This window comes from Bubalus kerabau, chromosome 9, assembly GCF_029407905.1.
Source record: "Bubalus kerabau isolate K-KA32 ecotype Philippines breed swamp buffalo chromosome 9, PCC_UOA_SB_1v2, whole genome shotgun sequence".
Classification (NCBI taxonomy): domain Eukaryota; kingdom Metazoa; phylum Chordata; class Mammalia; order Artiodactyla; family Bovidae; genus Bubalus; species Bubalus kerabau.
In genome coordinates, this window is record NC_073632.1 from 54,051,331 (window position 1) to 54,064,225 (window position 12,895).

A 12,895-nucleotide genomic window follows, 5' to 3' on the forward strand; every position below is an offset into this window, starting at 1 on the left:
GTTTGTGTGGCTCCACCTCCTCCCAGCGCACTTGAGCTCTGCCTTCCCACAGGCAATTTTTGTGGGCAAAAAAGGTTTGCTGGGCTCCTGCAATTAGGGAGGAAATTCTAGAGCCTTCCCACATAACTTGTGGTTTGTGGACCACCAGGAGCAGCAGCATCACCTGGGATCGTCTCTAAAACCAGAATCTTGAGCCTCACCCTAAACCCACAGAATCAGAACCTATTTTTTAACCAAACCTTGAGGTGGTAAATATTCCATTACCATTTCAGAAGCACTGATTTATATTTTCCCAAATTTCCAGGATAATAAAATTATATGGGGTGAGTTTTAAAAAGGTAGATTCCCATGATCCATCCTATGGATTCAGAATCTTGAAAGGAGAACACTAGAAAAATATGAGAAACACTAGAAGCCCTTTGCTCACAGTCTAGAGCAGCAGATCTCAAGCTTTAATGTGTATTCATATTCCCCAGAAATCTTGCTAACTTGCAGGCTCAGCTTTAGTAGGTTTCGGTTAGGGCCTCAGTTCTCCAGCAATCTCAGGCTGCTGAACCACAGGCAGTGCTCAGTAAGAAGGTCAGAACATCAGGGCTCATGTGTATGAAGCAGTGAGTAGCTTTGAAAATGTGTCTCATCTGTCATTTGAACACTCTTGGATATGATGTCCTAAGGTCTAGCTTTATAGAGAGCTGCTGCTGCTGCTAAGTCACTTCAGTCGTGTCGGACTCTGTGTGACCCCATAGACGGCAGCCCATCAGGTTCTCCGGTCCCTGAGATTCTCCAGGCAAGAACACTGGAGTGGGCTGCCATTTCCTTCTCCAAAGCATGAAAGTGAAAAGTGAAAGTGAAGTCGCTCAGTCGTGTCTGACTCTTCGTGACCCCATGGACTGCAGCCTACCAGGCTCCTCCGTCCATGGGATTTTCCAGGCAGGAGTACGCAGTGGGTTGCCATTGCCTTCTCCATTATAGAGAGCATGTTAAGTCTATTTGGGGGCTGGTTTAAAACACTGTTCTCCAACTCAAATTTATAAATAATACAAGTGTTATTTGGATCTCCATATGTTTGACTCCTCGGTCTGTTCCTAATAGAGTTGACAATGTGTGTGTGTGTTTCTGTATCTGTGTTGGTTTAAACCTTAGGAGGTTTAACAGATGTAATAATACTGTCTGGGACTCATTTCCAAATCCCTATTCTCTACTGATAGTAGCACTAACATCTAACATCTACCATATCATCTCTTCCCAATAAATTGTTTACTTTTCCTATAAAGGTACTGCCACATGAGCCAAGATTTTTGCTAGCTGCTTATGAGGCCAGCTGTAATGTGGTCAATATCTGCCTCTGCCTGAATCAGAATGGAGAAATAAACATTTGACAACATTTTGCAATTCCTTTATGGTGTGAAAGATTCCAAAGAGAAATTCTGAAAGAATTTGCAAGAGGAAGCATGTGAAGTCACTAAGTTGTGAATCCCCAGGCTGTGCTGATGGCACAATTTTGGAGAATCTAAAGTAGATGAAAATCCAAAGAACAGTGATAAGATTTTTGTATAGAAGTATTTGCTGAGCACTGGTATAATATGTGCCTGAAAGCTCAAGGAAACAAATGCTTTGGAAAAAATATAGGCATTTTGTGAAACAAAGGGAAAGTACATTTCTCTCTCTCTCTCTTTTTTTTTTTTTTTGGAGAGAGGAACTTATTTGGAATAAACATTTTGATGGGCAGGGGACTTTTCTATGGCAGGTTCCATCTTTCAAAAAAGCAATGAGAGTAAAGGCTTTAGAGAGAAAATGAGTCATAACCCAGAGGTATTGAAATTATACAATAGAACTTTTTTAGAATTGTACAATAGAACTTTTTTTTTTAAAAGTAGGATTCTTGTTTGTTTTGGAAACTTGTCAAAGATATTCTTCAGTTATTTTTCAAGCCAGTTTTTGTTGTTATTACTATTTTTATTCAGGTTTTTTTTTTTTTTTGTCTTGAATATTAGGAGACACAGACTGAAAGCTCAAAAACAACCAGTGATACATGGCTGTTACTGGTGGGGGTGGGGGGAGGGAGGGAACAAACAACTCCAAATGAAATATAGAAAGGAAAGGCTCAAAACTGATAAGAGGGTTAATGAATAGTAAGCAGCTGGTAACAGAATCACGTAGAGGATAACTAACCAAGAAAGTAGAAATAGGGTAGCCGAGAATGGAGAAACTTTTTGAGCTAGTTCCTTATATGAGATAAAATCAGTCTTTACATCTTTAGACTTTGAGTTTCATGAAATTGCAGGTATATGTTGTACCTTAAGAAATAAACAAAAACGTCAAATAGGGTGGGAGACCAGAAGGGGGTACTCCTACATTCTGGGATAATTGCAGAGTTAGGGAGGACAAAGACTCTTCTCTAGCAAGGACTCAGCCCATGAGAAGCCAGACTCCTTGTTGCCTGTAGCCCTCCCACCTTCCCGTGCCTTCCAATGCAAGTGCTAACCTGTCGCTGTGCCAGGACTTGCAGGTAACTCACCGTGGTGGCAGACCCCAAATTGCAGTTCTCTGATGATCCTGAGTAAGCCTGTTTTTGCTAAAGAAATATCTGGTAGTCTATTAGTTTCAGGTCAGCAGTACCTAGGGGTTATTTACTTTTTTTAATTTTCTTGAATGTCATTTATGTTAAAATTCAATGTTATTAAAATTATTAAATAAATGATTTCTTAAGAGTTTACAAAAAGAGATACAGGGAACAGATATTTATTAAGCACTGTGAAGGTAATTTGACATTTTTTAGTTGCACAGAATCCATTATCCCTTCCTGACTATATCTCATTTCCTACTGGGAAAATAATTCTTCTTGACTATATGTAGACTCTCTAGGTTGGCAATTCCACAGTCTTCTATCATGCAAGATTAATCAGAAGTGCTCTCTCAGGAATTTGAATCTCTAGCAATTGATGCAAGTCTGAGCATGAATGTTTGGAAATTAATCCCTCCCTACTGCCCCTTGATAAGACTTTTAGGCAGTGATATTTTTCTGTGAGTCTTACCTCCTCCTTTTTTTTTTTTTTTCTGCTTTCTAGAGCCTCCATTGTTTATTTTCTTTTTTTTTAAATTTTATTTTATTTTTAAACTTTACATAATTGTATTAGTTTTGCCAAATATAAAAATGAATCCGCCACAGGTATACATGTGTTCCCCATCCTGAACCCTCCTCCCTTCTCCCTCCCCATACCATCCCTCAGGGTTGTCCCAGTGCACTAGCCCCAAGCATCCAGTATCGTGCATCGAACCTGGACTGGCAACTCGTTTCATACATGATATTTTACATGTTTCAATGCCATTCTCCCAAATCTTCCACCCTCTCCCTCTCCCACAGAGTCCATAAAGCCTCCATTGTTTCTACTTCATCCCAAACCTGATCCTTTCAGTTTTCTGTCAATTTAGCATCTCTACCCTGTCACCCTTCAGTTCAGTTCAGTTGCTCAATCATGTCCAGCTCTTTGCGACCACATAGACTTTAGCACGCCAGGCTTCCCTGTCCATCACCAATGCCCTGAGTTTACTCAAACTCATGTTCATTGAGTTGGTGATGCCATCCAACCATCTCATCCTCTGTCATCTCCTTCTCCTCCTGCCTTTGATCTTTCCCATCATCAGGGTCTTTTCCAATGAGTCGGCTCTTCACATCAGGTGGCCAAAGTATTGAAGTTTCATCTTCAGCATCAGTCCTTCCAATGAATATTCAGGACTGATTTCCTTTAGGATGGACTGGCTGGATCTGCTTGCTGTCCAAGGGACTCTCAAGAGTCTTCTCCAACACCACTGTTCAGAAGCATCAGTTCTTCGGTACTCAGATTTCTTTATAGTCCAACTCTCACATCCGCATATGACTACTGGAAAAACCATAGCTTTGACTAGACAGACCTTTGTTGGCAAAATAATGTCTCTGCTTATTAATAATCTGTCTAGGTTGGTCATAACTTTTCTAGCTGTCACCCTTATGCCCTAACTGTTCTTCTAGTTAATTCCCTTTTTCATAAATTAGCCTTTGGAGGGGCACAAACTTTGTCACCCCAAAACATGCTTCTTTGGCAAAAGGGTTATTTATGTTGATTATTGGGTTTATACCACTAGACAGAGGAGCCTGGTAGGCTACAGTCTATAGGGTCGCAAAGAGTCAGTTACCCAGGACTGAAGCAACTTAGCATGTATGCAGGTGCTGATTATTTAAAAAAAAAAAAAAGTACAGGAGAGAAGCTCTGAGAATCAAGTAGAAATTACTCTTCTGTAAGAGAAATTTGCATTTATAAGAGAAATCTCATTTTAAGGGTGTCTCCCTCTGTGTACCAGAAAGAGATGGACAAAATCTGTCGACACTCTTTTGGATGGAGAAGGCCTGGACTCAAACCTGCATAACAATCATATCCTTGTTTACTGTGCTCTTCCTGAAAATCTGTGTGTATGCTCAGTCAAGGAGAAGGCAATGGCAACCCACTCCAGTACTCTTGCCTGGAAAATTCCATGGACAGAGGAGTCTGGTGGGCTGCAGTCCTTGGAGTTGCACAGAGTCGGACATGACTGAAGCGATTTAGCAGCAGCAGCAGAGATGTAAAAGTAAATTGAGATTTGCTAAGTTGTTAATGATTTGCTACATTTAGTATCGAAACATGCACTGTAAGGGCAAATACAAATTAAAAATAAGAGGCTTAATTTTCTCTGTAAAAAAAACAAGTGAAAATTTCTGACTTGCCCTGTCTTCTGATATTTACTTTAGAATATTTGTAATTATAATTCTTTCTGTGTCGCTTTGAAATGTGTGTAAATCTTTTTAAAAGCTCAGTAAAACTCTGGAAAGCTTTACAATACAGGAATGTCTTTCTCAAGGACCTATGAGCCATCTCTCTGAAATGTTACCACCACAAAGGATAGAGCCCGTTTCCCAGTTTCTTTGGGTGGTCAGGAGTCAACTTTAGTGGGTGCCTTGCTCACCTTACAAGACTACCTCCTATCACAAAGATTTGAGTAATCACAAAGATTTTTTCTCTAAAGAAAAGCAGTTCGCTAAAACAGATGGTCACCCCAAATACCAAGTGAATTTACAGTGACCTGTGTGTGACACATGGTGCTTCATGTTCTCTTTCTCGAGAACTAGTTGTTTATCTTGAAAAAATTGATGTAATAGGGAGTATTTGCTTGGCTATATAAAAGTGTAAGTTTTTTTTCTTTTTCTGTCTTTGCAAATTTCCTAGCAGATTGATTGTGAATGTCCATATCACATTCTGGTTTAACCCTTATGGAAGAATGAAATTGTTTCCTTTCTCTTCTACTTTTGTGGAGAGGATTTTTAGGTTGGGAGGAGGTTTTGTTTTTAGCTATCTTTCCCTAAAACTATGTGAAATAGATAATCACATTTCTAGAGTCTCAGAATTTTTTAAAGATTAATTATATGACATATTGCTGCTGCTGCTAAGTCGCTTCAGTTGTGTCCGACTCTGTGCGACCCCATAGACAGCAGCCCACTAGGCTCTGCCATTCCTGGGATTCTCCAGACAAGAACACTGGAGTGGGTTGCCATTTCCTTCTCCATTGCATGAAAGTGAAAGTGAAGTCGCTCAGTCGCAACCAACTCGTAGTGACCCCATGGACTATAGCCCACCAGGCTCCTCCATCCATGGGATTTTCTAGGCAAGAGTACTGGAGTGGCTTGCCATTGCCTTCTCCGATGACATATTGAGAAAAGAAAAAAGACACACATGTGAAATATTTCAAGATAAACAAATTTTTGTCAGTTCCCTAAAATAATTTTGATTAAAAATAATCTTTTAAATAAATCCTCTTAAAATTAAATACATTTAATGTACACATTTTTTGGTGTGTCCTATTATTTGTTTATTCTCAGAGAAGAGGATCTGTGTCTTTACTATAATAAATAGCCTAGTACCGACAAGTTTGTTCATTCCTTTTTGGTACCATCAATCCTACACTTGTGTATTAGGTAACTTATTATCTCATAAATTCCAAAAAATACTTTCAGAACAATCTAATTATTTTGGTATTTAATGTCTGCTTACTTATCTTGTTTGTATCCTTCTGGGATAAATTTATTATAGAGAAAGTCTTTGCAATAAAGGCTGTCACTTAGCTCCAGGAACAGATATAGTTTCTAAATATGGAATGCAGAGGTCAATAGGCTGTCTGCTTTAGCCTATGGTCTTTGAAGTTTCAGTAATAGCCATCATGATAGTTTACTTCTGATAGTTTTTGGGTTTTTCAGTTCAGTTCAGTTAAGTCACTCAGTTGTGTCCGACTCTTTACGACCCCATGAACCACAGCATGCCAGGCCTCACTGTCCATCACCAACTCCTGGAGTCCTCCCTAACCCATGTCCATTGAGTTAGTGATGCCATCCAATCATCTCATCCGCTGTCATCCCCTTCTCCTGCCCTCAATCTTTCCCAGCATCAGGGTCTTTTCCAATGAGTTAGCTCTTCGCATCAGGTGGCCAAAGTATTGGAGTTTCAGCTTCAACATCAGTCCTTCCAATGAACACCCAGGACTGATCTCCTTTAGGATGGACTGGTTGGATCTCCTTGCAGTCCAAAGGACTCTCAAGAGTCTTCTCCAACACCACAGTTCAAAAGCATCAGTTCTTCGGTGCTCAGCTTTTTTTATAGCCCAACTCTCACATCCATACATGGCCACGGAAAAACCGTAGCCTAGACTAGATGGACCTTTGTTGGCAAATTAATGTCTCTGCTTTTTAATATGCTGTCTAGGTTGGTCAAAACTTTCCTTCCAAGGAGTAAGCATCTTTTAATTTCATGGCTGCAATCACCATCTGCAGTGATTTTGGAGCCCAGAAAAACAAAGTCAGCCACTGTTTCCCCATCTAAATGCCATGAAGTGATGGGACCAGATGCCCTGATCTTAGTTTTCTGAATGTTGTGCTCTGGGTTTTTAGACAGTTCCAAATGTACATTATATGACCCATTTGACAGCTGGTCTATTTTCTCTTTAGTGATATGGATCTGTAAGGACAATGAAAAGAAAAAAAAAGTAGCTAATTTCCACAGTCGGAAGAAAAATTAAATACACAGGAAGTTATTTTATTGAAGTTTTGTATTTACTGTTATTCTGAAAAGACACAATGTTATTTTCTAAAAGATAAATGAATAGTCAAAGCACTTTGAGATAAACATTACTATGTGAAAGTGTTCTGATTTCACGATCCATTGCTTCAGTTGTGTCCAACTCTTTGTGATACCATGGACTGTAGCCTGCCGGGCTCCTCTGTCCATGGGGTTCTCCAGTCAAGAACACTGGAATGGGGTGCCATTCCTTCCTCTCAGGGATCTTCCTGACCCAGAAGTCAAACTCATGTCTCCTGCATTGAAGGCAGATTCTTTACTTCTGAGCCACTGGGGAAGCTGAAAATGTCAACTAACGTTAAATTAATTTGAAAAAAAAAATTGTGAAATCTATGTGTAAGGATAACAATAGCCACTTAATAAAAAATGATGTACAATAATTTATAAAAGGATCCAAATTAAGCAAAGTGATAATTGTTCTAATATTATTACCTAATATTTAACCCTTATAATAAATAATAGTAAATACAAGTTGAAAGAAAATAAAAGTTAAGAAGGTGAAGCAAAGTAACAGGTTTTAATACAATAGAGAGGTGAGATCCTTGGTTATATTCATTTGAATTAAATTCTGAAGTTTTAGTGGCTTGTGTGCTCAATGATCTTTTCACTTTCATGCATTGGAGAAGGAAATGGCAACCCACTCCAGTGTTCTTGCCTGGAGAATCCCAGAGACGGGGGAGCTGGTGGGCTGCTGTCTATGGGGTTGCACAGAGTTGGACACGACTGAAGTGACTTAGCAGCAGCAGCAGCAGCAGTGCTCAATGATAAAGAATCCACCTGCCAGTACAAGAGACATGGGAGACACAGGTTGGATTCCTGGCTCAGGAAGATCCCCTGGAGAAGGAAATAACAACTCACCCCAGTATTCTTGCCTGGAGAATTCCATGGACAGAGGAACCTGTCAGCTACAGTCCATGAGGTTGCAGAGTCAGACATGACTGAGTGACTGAGTAAGAGTACCTTTGTGCTGTGTCTATGGGGATGTGATGTTTGCCTTCCTCAGGCAAAATTTGATGAAAACAAAGACATCTCTAAACAGCTGCCTGATTTTGGGCTGTGACTGACCAATTTAGGAAAGAACTGTTGTTCCTAATCAGAACAGACATTAGTCTCTTTCTCATGCAAATGATTATTTCTAACAGCACTTTGAGTCATAATTCAGCTAAGGATTGATTCAGATTGTATGTGGTTGCTAGGAAACACCCTTCTCTGAATGTGGGTGAAAAGATACTTCTTCACTGTGCAGATTTTTTAGAATGATGGATATTAAATTTTAAGATGATCCATGAATTAAACATTTTTTAAAAAATTGGAGATAAAAGGTTTTGCTTCTTTAGAAAGATTTAGGTGTGTAAAGAGTTGCTGGCTTAACTTTTAAACTAAAATATGTACATTTCAAAATTGAAATTTCAGCAGGAAATTTCCTCTACATGGCAGTGTTTTTGCTGTGCATCCACAAACGTGATAGGATATTAATTAGCATGTTGTTAGAGTGTAAGGGATTTTAATAGCCTAACTGGAAGGGCGCCCACATGTCCCTGGAAAATTATAAGCAGCAATTCACAAGCTGTAACTGATAACCAGATGGATAAGTATGAAGTTAATGTTGTTTCTTCTGGGACCAGAATGTCAAAATGAATATATAATTAGGCTACTGAGCAACTTTTAGAAACACAAATCAAAAAATAAATCAAGGAGCCGTTTTAAGAACAGTAAAATGGAATAAAGCCATCTTAATATTAAAATAAAGGCAAAAGGGGTGAAGCTTTGGAATTAATGGATAGACTACAAATATAATATTTGGCCACTATATCTGTTTAAATAGAATATGTGAAATTTAATTATCTGTCATTAGGTATTTGAAGCTGATATAAAAATTGGTGAAATAGGTTCCATAGCTAGAAATTAAGCAAAGGGAAAATTATCTTGGTAGGTATAATAATTGGCTAAGCAGTAATAGTCATTTTGGTTGAGAAAAATATACTATTGTTGTTTCTTTGAATCTCATAAAAGAGAAGCATTTATTTGAAATTTATATCAATAATTATTTATTAACTGCTCTGAGGACAGAGGTGATTGAAACCTCTGTATGCTCTAAGATTATAACATTTACTGGAGGTGGTTGAGGTAACTTGTAGAATTAGGACACAGAGTCCTCTAATTTTATACAATAATTTTGGGAGTTTAGTGAAAGTTTATAAAATAGCATATTATATTTTTCAAGAAATTTATTCTTAATTCTCATCTTTTTTTTTAAATTCTCTATATGTTACTTGTCTTAACTCATTGATTTGAAGCAATAAAATATAATTTTTTGTTTCCATGCTGATTGTAGTATCATTCCTTATACAATGGAGAACTTGATACAAACACACACACGTGTTTTGATAGGTAGCTTTTAAAAAAAAATTGTTATTGGAATGTAGTTGATTTACAATGGTGTGTTAGTTTCTGCTCTACAACAAAGTGAGTCAGTTATGCATATATCCCCTCTTTTTTAGATTTCCTTCCCATTTAGATTAACTACATATTATTGAGTTCCCTGTGCTATACAGCTGTTGGTGCTTAGTCACTAAGTTGTGTCTGATTCTTTAGTGACCCCATGGACTATAGTCCACCAGGCTCCTCTGTCCATGGGATTTCCCAGGCAAGAGTACTAGAGTGGATTGAAACATATGCCTAAAATTGGATAGCCAGTGGAAATTTGCTTTATGATTCAGGGAACTCAAATCCAGTGCTCTGTGTTAACCTAGATGGGTGGGAAGCGGTGGGAGATGGGAGGGAGGTTTAAAAGAGAGGGGACATGCATATACCTATGGCTGATTCATGTTGATATATGGCAGAAACCAATACAATACTGTAAGGCAATTATCCTCCAAGTAAAAATAAATTAAAAAAAAAACCTGGGTTGCCATTTATTCTCCATGGAGGAAAAGGAGAAGAGAGGATCTTCCCAACCTAGGGACTGAACCCATATTTCCTGGGTTGGGGTATTTACCACTGAGCCACCAGGGAAGTCTGTGCTATCCATGTAGGTTCTCATTAGTTATCTAATGAGATAAAGTAATGCTCAAAATTCTCCAAGCCAGGCTTTAGCAATACGTGAACCGTGAATTTCCAGATGTTCAAGCTGGTTTTAGAAAAGGCAGAGGAACCAGAGATCAAATTCCCAACATCCACTGGACGATAGAAAAAGCAAGAGAGTTCCAGAAAAACATCTATTTCTTCTTTATTGACTATGCCAAAGCCTTTGACTGTGTGGATCACAATAAACTGTGGAAAATTCTGAAAGAGATGGGAATACCAGACCACCTGACCTGCCTATTCAGAAACCTATATGCAGGTCAGGAAGCAACAGTTAGAACTGGACATGGAACAACAGACTGGTTCCAAATAGGAAAAGGAGTACGTCAAGCCTGTATATTGTCACCCTGCTTATTTAACTTATATACAGAGTACATCATGAGAAACGCTGGGCTGGAAGAAACACAAGCTGGAATCAAGACTGCCGGGAGAAATAACAATAACCTCAGATATGCAGATGACACCACCCTTATGGCAGAAAGTGAAGAGGAACTAAAAAGCCTCTTGATGAAAGTGAAAGAGGAGAGTGAAAAGTTGGCTTAAAGCTCAACGTTCAGAAAACAAAGATCATGGCATCTGGCCCCATCACTTCATGGCAAATATATGGGGAAACAGTGGAAACAGTGTCAAACTTTTTTTGGGGGGGGGCTCCAAAATCACTGCAGATGGTGACTGCAGCCATGAAATTAAAAGACGCTTACTCCTTGGAAGAAAAGTTATGACCAACCTAGATAGCATATTCAAAAGCAGAGACATTAGTTTGCCAACAAAGGTCCGTCTAGTCAAGGCTATGGTTTTTCCAGTGGTCATGTATGGGATGCGAGAGTTGGACTGTGAAGAAAGCTGAGGGCTGAAGAATTGATGGTTTCGAACTATGGTGTTAGAGAAGACTCTTGAGAGTCCCTTGGACTGCAAGGAGGTCCAACCAGTCCATCCTAAAGGAGAACAGTCCTGGGTGTTCATTGGAAAGACTGATGCTAAAGCTGACACTCCAATACTTTGGCCACCTCATGTGAAGAGTTGACTCATTGGAAAAGACTCTGATGCTGGGTGGGATTGGGAGCAGATGGAAAAGGGGACAACAGAGGATGAGATGGCTGGATGGCATCACTGACTCGATGGATGTGAGTTTGAGTGAACTCAGGGAGTTGGTGATGGACAGGGAGGCCTAGCGTGCTGCAATTCATGGGGTCGCAAAGAGTCGGACACGACTGAGCAACTGAACTGAACTGAACTGATTGTATATATGTCAATCCCAATCTCCCAATTTGTTATACCTTCCTCTTTCCCACGTTGGAAACCATGTTTATTCTTTACATCTGTGACTGTATTTCTGCATTGCTACTAAGTTCATCTGTACCATTTTTCTAGATTCCACATATAAGTGATATTAGATGATATTTGCTTATGTTTTTCTGACTTAACTTCACTCTCTATGACAATCTGTAGGTTCATTCATGTGTCCGCAAATGGCACATGAAATACCTGAAATATTCCTTTTTATGGCTGAGTAACATTCCATTGTATATATGTACCACATCATCTTTATCCATCCTTCTGTGGATAAACATTTAGGTTGCATTGTGTCCTGGCTCTTGTAAACAGTGCTGCAGTGAACATCACAGTGTCTAAATAACTAGTGATCTCCAAAAATGTGTTTCCAAGATGAAAAAGACTAATTATGTTGCTTTTGAGATGATAAAAATATTTGAATGTACAAGATTATGACTAAAGGCTTGATCTGTAGCTTGATCTGTCATTCAAAGCTGAGTTTAAATCTAAGATCCACTAATTAATGTTGTTATGCCTTTGGGCAAATACCTATTAAATAATCAGTTTTCTCATCTGCAAATTGGGTAAATAGTATCTTGGTTATAGAGATGCCATAAAAGTTAAATGGAAAAATGAATATAAACTATTTAGGAAATTGTTTATCCCATGGTAAGAATGTAGTAACTGTTGATTATTATGGTCTGTTTATATAAACATCAGCTAAAATTTCTGGGAAATTGGATGCATTGCATTTCTGTCATGGCATGCCTTCTTCAAAGCATCATCATTTTTTATTTGATCTTTTAATTTTATGTTTCGGTACTTTTTAGGTCTGTTACTTTTCAACTTGTCAGTTCCTTTTCTACATTTTAACATATTAAGTTGCCCTTACTATGCCAAAAAACTAACTGCAAAAACTGAGCATTGCTGATTTTAAATTCATACTTGAGGCAAGCAAGAAACTTTGCTACATCACCCTCTTCCTATATGAAGAGAATCAAGAACTTAAGCTCCCCTCTAGTACCAGCATGACTGGTTCAGTAGTAACAGTATTTTCCTTTTATCAACAGTACTATCCTCTTGAATGTCATCAGTGTTGTCCATTTCTGCTTTTGAGAAATCAGTGTCCACATTAAAAACAAACTTTTTAAGATACAAATTTCAGTCCTTGGAAACTTGTTTTGCAGAGATTTAGACTAAACACTGATTTAGCATTTTACATAGTTAAGGTTTCAGTTTTCCCCATCATACATATTAAATGTTTTCTCAGTTTTGTCTGCCTTTTTAAATGTATTTAATTCACATCAACAGTTCAGTAATTGCAAGCTGAACTAGACATATTAGTCCCTTATATGAATAACTGTATCTAAAGTATTGTAAAAATGCAATGTTTTTAGAGTGTT

At 38.5% G+C, this 12,895-nt stretch overlaps 1 protein-coding gene across 33 annotated transcripts in view; it reads left to right on the forward strand.

The window, feature by feature from the left end:
* Positions 1-12,895, forward strand: part of LOC129619891 (uncharacterized) — a 684,565-nt gene that overhangs the window by 457,154 nt on the left and 214,516 nt on the right. The gene's annotated exons all lie outside the window — the stretch shown is intronic.